Source organism: Canis aureus, chromosome 9, assembly GCF_053574225.1.
Source record: "Canis aureus isolate CA01 chromosome 9, VMU_Caureus_v.1.0, whole genome shotgun sequence".
Lineage (NCBI taxonomy): Eukaryota > Metazoa > Chordata > Mammalia > Carnivora > Canidae > Canis > Canis aureus.
The window spans coordinates 46,816,694-46,832,351 of record NC_135619.1 but is presented as its reverse complement, the minus strand read 5'-3'; the positions used below and the strand labels follow the sequence as shown (position 1 = coordinate 46,832,351).

The 15,658-nt window shown below is 44.1% G+C and overlaps 1 pseudogene; it reads right to left on the bottom strand.

The window, feature by feature from the left end:
• Positions 1-8,097: 8,097 nt before the first annotated feature.
• Positions 8,098-12,326, bottom strand: LOC144320133 (elongation factor 1-alpha 1-like; annotated as a pseudogene).
• Between the last annotated feature and the right edge of the window lie 3,332 nt (positions 12,327-15,658).

The window sequence follows — 15,658 nt, the reverse complement described above, 5'->3', positions numbered from 1 at the left end:
AATAAATAAAAATTAAAAAAAAAAGAAATCTCTAAGATTTCATTAAAAAAATAAAAGCAACAATTTTTTAAACGTATTTTTAATCCACACTTGAGAACTTAAGAATTTATTCCCAAATAACTCATGGCTAAAGGTGCAATTACACTTATTTAGAATTGAGCAATGGAAGTATAGTTGACCCTTGAACATCAGTTTGAACTTTGTGAGTCTACTTACATATGTTTTTAAAAAATAAATACAATACTGTCAATGTATTTTTCTCTTCCTTATGATTTTCTTTTATTTTTTAAAGATGTTATTCATTTATTCATGAGAGACACAGAGAGAGAGGCAGAGACATAGGCAGAGGGAGAAGCAGGCTCTCTGCCTGATGTGGGATCACGGACTGAGCCAAAGGCAGACACTCAACCACTGAACCACCCAGGCATCCCTTCTTTACAATTTTCTTAATAACATTTTCTTTTTTCTAGCTTAATTTATTGTAAGAACACATTATACAATACACATAACATACAAAATGTGTGTTTATCAGTTGTTTATGTTATCAATAAGGCTTTTAGTCAACAGTAGGGTATTAGTAGTTAAGTTTTTTGTGGGGGAGCAAAGTTTCTATGTGCATGGGTGGGATTCAGTACCTCTAACCCCTGCATGGTACAAGCATCCACTATACTACTAATCAAATCTTGTGAGAAGGAGCTAAAGTGGCATTTAGAGGGAAATGTGTAGCCTTAAATAGATTTATTGAAAAACAAATGGAAACAAATAAGTGTGTTCAACCCATGAAGCCATAAAGAATACAGGTAAGCCTAAATTAAGAACAAAGATGGAAATTTAAAAATTAGATAATAAATTAATGAAATGAAAAGCAACAACAAACCATAGAAAAGGGAAAATTGACAAACCCCAAAAGGAGTTATTTTTGTAAATTATGAACTTTATTTACTTATTTTTAAAGATTTATTTATTTATAAAAGGAGTGGGGGGGGCAGGCAGGAGGGAGAGCATGGAGCCTGACTGAGGGCTTGATCTCAGGACCCTGAGATCATGACCTGAGCAGAAATCAAGAGTTCCACACTTAACCACCGGAGCCACTCAGGGGCTCTAGCATCCAATGTTTGATATCAGCTTGGGTATTGATCTCAGGGTCATGAGTTCAAGCCCTGATTTGGGCTCCACATTGGATATGGAGCCTACTTAAAAAAAAAAAAAAAAAAAAAAAAAAAAAAAAACTAGACACGTGCACACACACACACACATATATATATGAAGAAAACAAACAAAATAACCAATTTTTTTAAAGGGGCAAAAGATTTGAACAGACACTCCCTCAGAGAAGACAAATGGATGTCAAGGAAACACATGAAAAGATGCTCAAGTCATTAATCAACAATGGAAACAACCCAAAGATCCTTCAAGTGGTGAATGAATAAACAAACTGGTATAGCCATATGATGGGATACTATTTGGCTGCAAGAAGGACTTACTAATACACATAACAAAATGGTTAAAGTCAAATGCATTATGCTAAAATAATAGAAGTCAGTCTCAAAAACCCATGTCATGTATGGCTCTATTTATGACATTCTGTAAAACTCAAAACTATAAAGACGGAATACAGATCAGTGGTTACCAGGAGCTGGGGTGGGGGAGGGTTTGGCTACAAAGGAAAACAGAGGAATTTAGGGCGGGGGTGGGAGGTGGGAGGATGGAACATTTCTTGATCACAGTAGTAGTTACATGATTGTATGAGTGTCAAGTAAAAACTAAAAAAGAGTGCATTTTACTGTATGTAAGTTAATATGTTAATAAATCTAAAATAAAACTAATGAAATAGATAAACTTCTGGTGATATTAACCAAGAATAAAAGAGAAAGTCAAACAAGTAAGTAATTTTTAGGAATTGAGAAATATAAAAGAGGACATGATTACAAATAATAAAATTTTAAAAATCAAAACAGTTTATACCAACAAATGTGAAAAAAATGTCAAAATGGATAACTTCATAGGGAAAAAAACACTAAAATTAATAAAATGGAAAAACCTATCTAAATCAACAATTATTCATGAAATTAAACTGGTAATCAAAAGTCTCTCCCATCAAAAGACACTAGGCACATATTTTTTTTTTTTTAAAGATTTTATGTATTTATTCATGAGAGACACAGAGAGAGGCAGAGACACAGGCAGAGGGAGAAGCAGGTTCCATGCAGGGAGCCTGACATGGGACTCAATCCCAGATCTCCAGGATCAGGCCCTGGGCCGAAGGCAGGTGCTAAACCACTGAGCCACCCAGGGATGCCCACATATGGTTTTATATGTCAATGTTATCCAACTGTTAGGAAATGATTAAATTCTATATCCTACAAACTTTTGCATAGAACTTTAAAAAAGGCAAGCCAGTAATTTCATTTTATGGAGTTAGGATAGCTCTGATAGCAAACAAGGACAAGAAAAATTACAAACCATTTTCACTAATGAGCATAGATGAATAACTTTTTTTAATATCTGTATTTCAGGGCAGCCTGGGTGGCTCAGTGGTTTAGTGCTGCCTTCAGCCCAGGGCGTGATCCTGGAGACCCGGGATTGAGTCCCACGTCAGGTTTCCTGCATGGAGCCTGCTTCTCCCTCTGCCTGTGTCTCTGCCTCTCTCTCTCTTTGTATATCATAAATAAATAAAATCTTTTTTAAAAATCTGTATTTTAAAATACCCACACTCTCACGTGTTCTTATAACCAAGTAGGGCTTAGCAAAGATATAAGGACAGTTTTGTGGGGGGGGGGTTCTTAGATTTTATTTATTTATTTATTTAGAGCGAGAGAGCATGAGCGGGTGAAGGGCAGCAGGAGAGGGAGAGACAAAATGCCAAGCAGGCCCCAGACTGATGTGGGGCTCCATCCCACGACCCTGAGATCATGACCTGAGCTGAAATCAAGAGTCAGACACCTAACCGACTGAGCCACCAGGTGTTCCTATAAGGATAGCTTAATAGCAATACATTCTATCAATATTAATTACAATGCATTACATTAATAAATTAAAGAAAAATGTGTTACATCTTAATAAATGCAGAAGAGGCATTTGATACAATTAAACACTCATTCATTTTCAACAACGCTCAGAAAACTAGGGATTAAAAGACACTTCCGTAACTACAGTGATGCCCACAAGACTTGAGGGACACACCTAAAGTAACACAGATCAGATTTCTTGGTATTTGCTGCCATGGAGGAGCTTGCACACCTCAGTAAAATGCTACTAGGGGCCTGTGTGAAATATTTTGGGTAAGTGTCAAAGCAACATGGTTTTATTATTTATTTATTTGTTTATTTTGCAAAGATTTTATTTATTTATTCATGAGACACACACACACACAGAGGCAGACACGGCAGAGGGAGAAGCAGGGTCCCCGCAGGGAGCCCAACACAGGACTCGATTCCAGGGCCCTGGGGTCACGCCCTGAGCCAAAGGCAGATGTTCATCCACTGAGACACCCAGGTGCCTCGGCAACATGGTTTTATTCTGGATTAAGTGCTGCCAAGAAGTGGCAGCAATTCTGTATTTCAATTTTCATCTAGGAGACCTTCTGGACCCCTTTGTCACCTCTCTGCCTGCTGCACAGTCTCCATTCCTGGTAATTATAACACCTACAGCAGAGTTTAAAACATCAAGGTGGGGGGACACCTGGCTGGCTCTGTTGGTGGAGCAGGTGACTCTTGGCCGCAAGGTCCTGAGTTCAAGCCCCACGTTGGGTATAGAGATTATTTAAATTAATTAATTACTTAATTAATTAATTACTAAAAACTTTAGAAGGGGTTGCCTGGGTGGCACAGTCGGGTAAGCATCCGACTCCTGTTTTCGCTCAGGTCATGATCTCAGGGCTGTGAGATCAAGCTTCTCAAGGGGCTCGGGACTCCAAGGAGAGTCTGCTGAAGATTCTCTTTCCTTCTCTCCCTGTTCCTCCCCACTTCCCCATTCTCTCTAAACATAAATAAATGAATCTTTAAAAAAAAAATAAACTCGGGCAGCCCGGGTGGCTCAGCGGTTTAGCGCCGCCATCAGCCCAGGGTGTGATCCTGGAGACCCAGGATGGAGTCCCACGTCAGGCTCTATGCAGGGAGCCTGCTCCTCCCTCTGCCTGTGTCTCTGCCTCTCTCTTTCTCTCTCTCTCTGTGTATCTCTCATGAATAAATAAAATCTTTTAAAAAATAAATAAATAAACTCAACTCCCCCAAAAAACCTCCAATGTGCCTCTCCACCTACACGATAATATCTAAAGCCATGAGAATGGTCCTCAAAACCCTTCCTCATAGAGCCGCAGTCTTCCAGGCTATGCCCTCATTTCCAACCACACCAGACTCCCCTGTGCTCCCCAACATCACAGGCCTTGTCACTGGTCGAACCCAAGGCTCACACTTCCAGCTCAACCTAGAGGGCCCCCTACGCTTGCTTATCTCTTTCCCACCTGGCAAACTCCTATTGCTTCAAGACCCAGCCTCATCATCAGGTGCTCAGCCAAGCTCTAGCCAGTTACTCTGCACCCCTTTCCCCTGCATCACCCCCTCCTCATCATCCCTGCAGCCCTTCTTCCCTGTCTCTTGCCCTTCTTCGTCCTCCTTTCCTACCTCAAGGAAATACTGCCACTCTCTGGGTGCCGAGGCGCAGGGGACACCTGCAGGCTGCGGGAGGCTGCAGATCAGCGAGGAGGTCGTCAGAGAACCACGTGAGAAAACCTCATAGGAGAAGCAGGTCTGCTGGTCAGCTTCAGCACCCCAGCTCCCAGCACAGGTGGGCACTTGGCAGATGCTCAGGGAACAGCTGTTGGATGAGAGAAGTCCCTTCTGGGTTGACATGTGTCCCCCAAATGATCCTCTCTAGTCCTAGTACCTGTGAGTGTGCCCTTATTTGGAAATAGGGTCTTTGCAGATGTCATCAGGTTAAGGATGAGGTCATGCTAGGTTGGGTAGATTTTAACCCGCATCCTGGTGTCCTCATACGCGAGGGAGGTGTAATCACAAGCGTACAGGGGAGACCTGGAAGATGGGGGGCAGGGGTTGGAGTGCTCTAGCCCCCAGCAAAGGGCAAGGATTGCTGGCAGCCACCAGAAGTAGGAGGAGGCAAGGAAAGGTTCCCCTCTGGAGCCGTCAGAGGAAGAATGGCCCTGCTGACACCTTGATTTTGAACTTCTAACCTCCCAAACCCAGAGAGAAGAAATCTCTGTTGCTGTAGGCCACCCAGCTGCGAAAACCTGTTGCGGCAGCCCTAGGAAATGCATTCGTAACCCCCTGAGCCACCTTGCCCCCTGCTGCCCTAGGAGGCTGAAGCTCCTCCATCCCCCCCGCCCCAGCTGCAGGCGGGGCTCCCTCTTCCAGCCCTGCTCCCCGCACCCCAGGGGCGCCTGGGCCTCGGGTCTCCGACCCGCCGAGGACCCCCTCCCCGCCCACACTAGATGGCGCCAGCGGACTGAGCCACCGGCGCTCGCCCGCTGGGGCCACCCGGGCTCCGTGCGGATCTAGACGGGGCCACGGCGTCCAACCCCTTCAAGATCTATCCAGAGAAAGTGGCTTTTGCTCCGGATCCTCTCCCCTGCAAACTGCCCTGCCAACCCCGACTTCCCTTCCCGGAGTGGGAGTTTGAGGGGCCTGGCCGGGGCGGGGTCCCTCTGCCACCTGAGCTGGGGGTGCCCAGCGCTGGGAGCAAGCGCAGGCCCTGCCCTGCCCGTGAGCACAGGACGTGCAATCGTGACTTGGGGCGAGCAGGCCTGGGTGTCCTGGGTGTCCTGGGTGTGAGGGCAGCTACCTTAGCAGATCGGGGCTGTGGAGGGAAGACAGGGTGGCCATGCATTCCAGCTGCCCGGAATCTGTTTTCACCTCCCAGCTCGACATCTCCGAGGGCTACCGTCCATCAGACCCATCAGCTCCTTCTCCAGTCTTTCCGTCTCGGAGAACCCAGAATCTGAGAGCCATTTTTGAGACCTTCCTCTCTCTTTCCCCTCCCCGTGTCCTATCCATTGCCAAATACTGAAGAGCCTGCCTCCAGAGGACATCTGAGATTTGTCCAATTCTCCTGCCACCCTCTGGTCCAGGCCACCACGCTGCTCACCTGGACAAGCCAGTTGCTGCTCAGTGTGGTCTGTGGACCAGCAGCCTGGGTACCACCTGGGAACTTGTCAGAAATACAGGGTCTCAGGCCCCACCGGGTGCTATCTACTGGATAGATAGCCTCCCACGAGCTGAGGGAGTTCTCAGGGGCTCAGTGCTCACTCACCTGCTCCCACCGTCCTCCGTGCATTTGCAACAGAGTAAGAAGAACCTTTTGGAGACACAGATTATGTCAGTTCCCTGCTACGCTCCTTCGGTGGCTTCAGGGCTCTTAGGCGATGTACAAGGTCTTTATCATGGCCTAGGAGGGTTGCCCACCCGTGCAGCATGGTCTCACCCCACTCTTCTCTGCCTACTTCAGAGCCCCTGGCATGTGGGACCTTTCACATGGAACCCTCCTTGCCCAGCTATGGGTTACCCTGTGCCTTTTTGCATGTCAACCATCACTTCCTCAAGGAAGCTCGTCCTGACCCAGCTGATCAGACCAGTCCTCACAGTCAGGGACCATGGGGCTCTTGTGCCCCTCTGTATTCCTGGCGCCCAGCATGGAATTTGGCACATAGTAGGTGCTCAAGGCACACTTGTTGATTACTGATGTGTCAGAGCAGGCCCATTAGCATGTGAGTGTTTGTGTTTCTGAAAATACTGCGACTCCCCATCCCAGGAATATAAGAACCAGGCCAGCAAATCAGAGCCAGTAGAGCTATGGCTGTTGTGTCCCCAAGAAACCCAATCCTCACTCTGCACACTGTCCTTCCACTCTCGATTTGCCTTCTGCAGCCTCAGTGTTTAAGTTGCTCTGGGGAGGAGGGGGAGGGGGAGCCGGGTCACTGCTTGCCTGGCTCTGCCCTCACAGGCAGGCTGTCCTTTGCTCCTTCTACAACTTCCTTTGGGGACCAGCCACTTCTATTTTCACCCCAGAAGCAATTCCCTGGCTTTGCCCCCCCCCCTCCCCACCCAAACAAGGGTGAGCCCCTTCCCTGGGTCCTGGGCCCTCAGTCCCACACTGTTTGACCTTCTGCACTAGCCCTGGCATGCTTTTTCCAATCAAAGCTTTCCTTCATTTCTGTTTCCCTCTTTTCTTCTCCTCACCATAGAGATGTACAGTCTTTTTGACCCTTTTGTCTGTTTCTCTTCTTCCTCTTCATACAGCCAGCCACAGAATTCAGACCTCTTGACCTGAATGATCTCCCCAAACATGTGAGCAGTTTTCCCATTTCTTCCAAAATGACTCAAGGCCGCCTGTGCTTTGAATCATCCAAGGCCTGCTCCTTCCCCTCTCTCATCAGGATGCCTACAGTGGTCTCCTGCTTGGCTCTCACTCCAACCCACTGGCCACCAAGTTCTCTTCTAATGTATTATGTTCAAAGCACATCATTCGGTCTTCAAATCCTTCCAAAGCTCTGTGGAAGCACGTCCCCAGTACAGCATTCAAAGTCCTGGTCCAGCTGGGCGCTGGCATTCCTCCCTAGCTGCTTCCCTCACTGGCTCCCTGCACACTGGACTCCTGTCCCTTGCCTAGGAAGGTCACCGTTGTCGGGGAGAGCCCTGGTCAGACACCCATTTGAGACTGGATGGACTAGGTTTCTAGGGCTGCTGTAACAACCACAGACCAGGCGGCTTAACCCACAAAAATGTATTTTTCACAGTTCTGGGGGCCCAAAGTCCCAGATCAGGATGCCAGCAGGGACTCTTCCATCTGAGGGCCGCAAGGGAAGATGTGTTCCAAGCCTGTCTCCTAAGCTCGTGGGTGGCCATCTTGTCCCTGTGTCTTCACATCATCTTTCCTCTGCATGTGTCTGTGCCCCAATTCCCTATTCTTACAAGGACATCAGTTATTTTGGATTAAGGCCCACCCTAATGACTTTAACTTAATTACCTCTTTTAAAACATTACCTCCAAATAGGGTTTCAACATATGCATTTTAGGGGGAAGACAATCCAATTTGAAACACCAAAGATCCCAAGAAATTATTTTTCTCAGGGAAGGAAGATGGAAATAACAGGCAATGTGTACTGTTTATTGTTCTTAAACATGGCACTGAAGGAGCTAGCTATGCGTTCCTTTCCAGAAGGCAGATTACTAATTTGGAACAAGAGAAAAGATCAGATAAATTTGCAAATTTTCTTGTGAATGTCCCTTCTGATGCTAGGTAACACACATTTTGCTTATTTTGCTTTTTTAGAAATAATTTATCAAACAGGTAATATATTCGCTTGCTTCAAAATTCAAAATTACAAAAGGTATAAAAGATGACTCTTCCTCCAGAGCGACTCTCCCTTCACAGAGGCACTGAATGCTGCCTGTATCAGGGGCGATCCTCTGTAGGATAGAAAAACATGCACTTGGACACATTTCTATTTCTTTCTCTTTTTTTCTGTCATTAAACTTTTGTTCAATAGGTCTCAAAATTCTGTGACAGATTTTTGGTCAAGTTGTTTCCATTAAAAAGTATTGATTTTAAAAACTAATAACTTAAAACTGCCACACTCACACACAAAACCAAATGGTCCACAAAACATTCTCCTTTCCTTCTGAAGGCTTTACAATGCCTTGTTATCATTAACCAATCTTTTACTGTTAAACTTAAATGGCCAATTGACACAAACAGTTCTGAGACCATTCTTCCATCACCAATTAAGACTGGGATGGCAGGTATTGGGGACAATATTCATTTAGCCTTCTGAGCTTTCCAGGCAGACTTGGTGACCTTGTCAGCTCCAGCTGCCTTCTCGTCCACTGCTTTGATGACACCCACAGCAACCATCTGTCTCATGTCACGAACAGCAAAACGGCTCAGAGGAGGATAGTCAGAGAAGCTCTCCACACCCTGAGGCTTGCCAGGAACCATATCAACAGTGGCAGCATCACCAGATTTCAAGAACTCAGAGCCATCTTCCAGCTTTTTTCCAGAACGACAATCTATCTTCTCTTTCAGCTCAGCAAACTTGCAAGCAATGTGAGCTGTGTGACAATCCAGCACAGGTGCATATCCAGCACTGGTTCAGCCTGGATGGTTCAGGATAATCACCTGAGCTGTGAAGCCAGCTGCTTCCATTGGTGGGTCATTTTTGCTGTCATCAGCCAATTGCCACAACGAACATCTTTGACAAATATATTCTTGACATCGAAGTCCACATTGTCCCCAGAAAGAGCCTCACTCAAAGCTTCATGGTGCATTTCAACAGACTTTACTTCAATTATAACATTGACTGGAGCAAAGGTGACTATCACGCCAGGTTTAAGAACACCAGTCTCCACTCGGCCCACAGGGACAGTATCAATACCACCAATTTTGTAGACATCCTGGAGAGGCAGACGCAAGGGCTTATCAGGTGGACGAGTTAGTGGCAGAATGGAATCCAGAGCTTCAAACAGTGTGGTTCCACCGGCATTCCCATCTTTTTTTTTTAAATAATAAATTTATTTTTTATTGGTGTTCAATTTGCCAACATATAGAATAACACCCAGTGCTCATCCCGTCAAGTGCCCCCCTCAGTGCCCGTCACCCATTCACCCCCACCCCCCTGGCATTCCCATCTTTACGGGTGACCTTCCATCCCTTGAACCAAGGCATGTTGGCTCTTAGCTCCAGCATGTTATCACCATTCCAACCAGAAATTGGCACAAATGCTACTGTGTTGAGGTCATAGCCAATTTTTGTAAAGTAGCTGCTGACTTCCTTAACGATTTCCTTGTATCTCTTCTGGCTGGAGGGTGGCTCAGTAGAATCCATTTTGTTAACACCAACAATTAGTTGTTTTACACCAGGTGTGTAAGCCAGAAGGGCATGCTCATGGATCTGCCCCTTCTTGCTTCAAATTCACCAACACCAGCAGTGACAATCAGGCCATCCTAGTCAGTCTGAGATGTGCCTGTAATCATGTTTTTGATAAAGTCTCTGTGTTCTGGGGCATCAATGATGGTCATATAATACTTGCTGTTCTCGAATTTCCACAGGGAGATATCAATAGTGATACATTCACATTCAGCTTTTGGCTTATCCAAAACCCAGGCAGACTTGAAAGAGCCCTTTCCCATCCCAGCAGGCTCTTTGTCATACTTTTTAATAGTTCTTTTGTTGATCCCACCACATTTGTAGATCAGATGACCAATAGTGGTAGATTTGCCCAAATCTACATGTCCAATGATGATGCTGTTGATGTGAGTCATTTCCTTTCCCATTTTGGTTTAGGTTTAGCAGTGGTTTTCATGACACCTGTGTTCTGGCGGCAAGCCCATTGTGAAAAAAAGCTGTATCTCCTTTTTGTAAACAAATGATAGCATTCATGCACTTGTTCTGCACTTAGCTTTTTCCATACAACAATGTATTGTGTAGATTGGTCCAGAGCTATTTTATTCTCTTTTCTGTATCTATTTTGTGTTTGGATGTATCATATGTGTTTAATCCCATATTGGTGATTATTTAGGTTCTTTTCTAATTCTGGCTTTATTGGACACTTGGAATGAATAGCCTGTACGCGTAAGATATTTGATAAATGAGCAAGGATATCTGTAGAAAAAATTCCTGAAAATAGAATTTCTAGGTCAAAGGATGTATTATAACATTTTTATTAAAAAAAATTTTTTTTTAAGATTTTATTTATTTGAGAGAGGGAGAGTGATCCAGAGAGCACACAAGCCCGGGGAAGAGACAGATGGGGAGGGAGAAGCAGACTCTCTGCTGAGCAGGAAACCCAACAACTCTGTGCTCCATCCCAGGACCCTGGGATCATGACCGGTGCTGAAGGCAGATGCTTAACTGACTGAGCCAACCAGGCGCCCCTGTAATCTTTTTTAAAAGTAAATAATTTTATTTAGGAACAGTCACAGGGACACCTGGGTGGTTCAGCAGTTGAGTGTCACCTTTGGCCCAGGGCGTGATCCTGGAGTCTGGGGATGGAGTTCCACATGGGGCTTCCTGCATGGAGCCTGCTTCTCCCTCTGCCTATGTCTCTGCCTCTCTCTCTGTGTGTGTCTCTCATGAATAAATAAATAAAATCTTAAAAAAAAAAAAAAAGAAAGAGTCACAAATTTAGTTTCCTGAACCATCTGGAGTATGTTGTCCAATCTCCAAAGACTTTAACAGGTATTTCCTGCAAACAAGGACATCTCTTACATAACCACAATCCAAGCAACAAATTAAGAAATAAACGGGGGTGCCTTAGTACCATCCAATCTTCACACCCCATTGAAATTTTGCCAATAGTTCCAATAATATATTTTACCCAATTTAGAGTCCTGCTTTGCATTTCTTTTAATTCAAGTCTCTTTGGTGTCCTTCTGGGACAATTCCTCAATCTTTCCTTGACTTTCATGACCTTGACATTTTAAAGATTACAGGCTATTTCTTTTGTATCATTCAGTTTGGGTTGTCTCATTTTATTCATCTTTGGATTTACATTGCATTTCAGCGGGAACATCATGGAAATGATGCTGGCTTCTCTCATTGCATCCCATCAACACAGTGCATGATTTTGATTTGTCCCATTTGATTAAAGGAATGTCTACCAGACTTCCGTTTATCTATATGGACTCCTGGTCTCTTGTTTTATTAAAATTCATTATTTTTGCTATTTACTTGGATGCTAAAGTTGCTCCCGAAACTTCAAGGTGCAGAGGTGGGGGTGGGTGTTTGGGGCATACACTCATTATTCTCTGAGCACTTTCTTGCTCTCCACTACAATAAAATGCTGCATTGCGTGGTCTTCCTGCCTCAGCTCTGGAACCAGCCATTTCTCCAAGGACTCCTGGTTCCTTTTAGTGGAAGATAGTATTGAAAAACCAAGATCTGAACTCTAGGTGTGCTCACTGCTTTTGGGGGGCCACTGTTCCCAAGCCGTCTGGGTAGAGCTAGGGAATATCTGTGGGTGTGTGTACATGTGAACATGTCTGTATTATTTCTGCATCTGTTTAGTTTAAAAATCAGGAGTGCACACCAATACCTACAATTCCAATCTGACCCTGAGGATTGGTTATTTTTTTTTTTCCCTTTCTGATATTGTAACTCTGCGGCACTGAATGGCTTTAGAACAGACTTGTTCAGCAAAAGGAGGGATCAGGAACTACACTGTAACTTCATGGTTGTTGCCAAATTGCCCTGCAAGGAGAGATGTACAATTTACACTCCCACTTGATATTTTTAAACTTTTTCTTTTGCCAGTATCATAGGTCGAAATGTTGTTTCTGATGTTTTAACATGTATTACTTTTATTATGATAGCTTGATCACTTTTGAATGTCTCTAATGACAAATAGAAAATACTTGACATGAGTGTGGTAGTTGGATGCAACTACTGTCCTTCAATCTCTGCCTGAAAGAAAAAAATTTTTAAAGGGGGAAAAAACCCCAAACCCAAAAAACCCCAAAACACCTCTTAACTTTGGAATTGCTACCTGGATGTTGCTGGTAGAAACTTGTTTACAAGCAGCAGGTCTCCCTCCAGTTGTTCATCCCAAAGAGCAAGTGAAGTGGCCCTGCGCTGGAGACTTGAATGGGTCCTGTGATTTCTGAAGATGCCCTCTGCTGGCAGGGGCCAGGAGCTGGTGGATTGCGACCAGAAAGTCCTCTATGCTTCGAGTTCTGTTTTTATGGGACAGGCACTTGAGTATGGGTCTGCTGAAATTTCTTTCTTGTAATTAAAATTAGGTTTAGTTAAAGTGGAAGAATGGTATTTCCTATTTTGGTAGCTCTTAAAACAACTATGTATTAGGTTGAAATTGCCCATATCTGACCTTTTTTTTTTTTTTTTATTAACCTGTAAAACTGGCAATTTTGGATGATTCAAATTTGTATATACTGGCACTTTTCTCCTATAGGTCTCTATGACCTAAAAAGTCTTCACAATTCCCACTCCACGGCTCCTTTTTCACTTACTTTCCTATCTATGGTATTGAAACACAATTCATTCTTTATGATGTAAAATAAATGGCACTTTCTCTGGGGAATCTTCACTCATCCCCTAAGAAATGAACCCTTGCTCCCTCTTCACTACTCAGACACTGTGCTGGTGCTGTTAGATATTTTTCTTTAAGTTTGGCCTTAAGGGGCATCTGGGTAGCTCAGTGGTTGAGCGTCTGCCTTTGGCTCAGGTAGTTATCCCAGGGTCCTGGGATTGAGTCCCGCATCGGGCTCCCTGCATGGAGCCTGTTTCTCCCTCTGCCAATGTCTCTGCCTCTGTGTCTTTCACGAATAAATGAATACAATCTTAAAAAAAAAAAAAAAAGTTCTGACTTAACTTTTAGGTAGCTGTTTAATCTCTTTCTCCCTATTAGTCTGCACACTATTTGAGGACAAAGATTGAGTCTTATTCACCGTTGCACCCCTCAAAGGCAGTATCAAGCTTTGTATAAAGTAGGTCTAGATCTTAAAAAAAAAAGTATATTGAATGAATGAACAAAATGAATGAACAAATAAATGCTTGGAGCAGGAATGGGGATGGCCTTCCGTCCCATAGACAAAGGCATCAAAAGTCCCTATAAGTCTTTGGAACCCAGATGCTCAAGGGCTTCAGGAGCACTCCAGAAATCACAGCAGTCCTCATGCTTGTGTTGAGTCATAGCTCTTCCTTCACACTCCCTAAATTACCCCAGATGTTCAGTCCTGGCCCACAGGCTTAACCTGCAAACAGGCTGCCTTTGCTGGAGGCTGGGTTACTTGCTCCTCCAGGAAAGATGTGTATGGGGAAGTCCATACTTGCCAAACACTCTGCAGTGCCCTGCCAAGTTGAGAATGATCTACTACCCCAGGCTCAGGAATAGCTCAAGCTGCCCCAGATGGACTGCTCAGGACATTCCTATGTTGTGAAATTTTCTTTTCTGGGGGCATCATAGGAAATCTGAAATGCCAAATAGCTGTTCACCTCTTGGCATGGGATGGGGCAGTCCCTAAGCCCTAAGATGTTCCTCTAAGACCAGGGAGCTAGTGAAATATCTATGTGTCTATCATGCATTATTTAATGTAAAGGGGAAATCACAGTTTTGACTTTTCATCTCAAATATGGACATCTTGTACATCAAACTTGCACAATTTTCAATATGTCTTGTTATAAAGAGTAGACTATGCGTACTTGCAAAATTCAACTTTAAGAATAATGACACAAGTGTGAATCAAAACAATACCATTTCCTTTCAACTGGCATATTTTTTTTTTAAATGGTAATTTTGAGAGCTACTGGGTGGCTTAGTTTGCGTAAACGTCTGCCTCAGGCTCAGGTCATGATCCCAGGCTCCTGGGATTGAGCCTTCTCATCAGGCTCCCTGCTCAACGGGCAGGGTGCCTGCTTCTCCCTCTCCCTCTGCCTGCCACTCCCCCTGCTTATGCTGTCAAATAAATAAATAAAATCTTAAAAAAAAGATAATTTCCCATGCTGGTGGGGCTGTGGGAAAACACACTGGCAATGAGAGTATGATTTGGAATAACTTTCTTGGTAGGTGATTTGAGATATAGTAAAAGTCACTAAAATATGTGTTTCTTTTGATCTAGCATTCCATTTCCAATAATTCATCCCAAGGAAATAATTTAAAATGCTATCAAACCCTTGGTTATAAGAATTACAAAAAAGCTGGCAATCTAAAGGTTCGGATTAACAACTATGCAACCATGAGGTAGGTCCATGTTTTATGAGATTGTAATAGATTGTAAAGTTTATTTTTTTTATTTATTTATTTTTTTTTTTATGATAGGCACACAGTGAGAGAGAGAGAGGCAGAGACACAGGCAGAGGGAGAAGCAGGCTCCATGCACCGGGAGCCCGATGTGGGATTCGATCCTGGATCTCCGGGATCGCGCCCTGGGCCAAAGGCAGGCGCCAAACTGCTGCGCCACCCAGGGATCCATAGATTGTAAAGTTTAAAAAGCCAAAATACTATTTATAAGTGATCTTTCTAAAGAGAAGACTATATTTAGGCAAAAAAGAAAAAAGAACATTCCAGTAGGAGGTGGCATTATGGAAGGTTTGAGTTTCCTAAGTTTCCTGAAATGAGTATGTGTTAAGAGTATTTAAAAATATTTTTAAGTGGTCTGAGAAAGACCAACCTCAGAGATTACTACTTCTGCTGTTGTCTAGGGGTCTCCACTTTCCAATCTGGGAGGTAGGGGTTCAGCTACAGGGCAGGGAATTCCTTTCCTCTCCTCCCATCCACCCTTTGCCACCGCCACCGCCACCGCAAGCATTTCAAAGCCAGCCTTTGCCCTAGCAGCCCTGCACGTTTGGTAGGCAAGGTTCCTTTGTCTTCCCCTCATCTGTCTTCAAGAGAAAGGTAACAACCCCAGGGTTGACCCCATGCTGACAAGGCTCCCTTCCCCAGCATTCCTTACCTGATGGGACATGCTTCTGCTGGTTTCCAGTGACAAAGAAGACTTACCTGTCACAGAAATAAGCAGTCTTTCCTTTAGATATATACAAAGGATATATAATATATATAAGTAGTGTGTGCGTGTGTGTGTGTGTGTGTGTGTGTAGAAGCAACTACTGCTGCTTTGTGAACTTATTTCTTATCGTGGTCTGCATAGCTGAAATGCCTCCTCCCCCACACCATGCAGGGCACTTCCCATTCTTT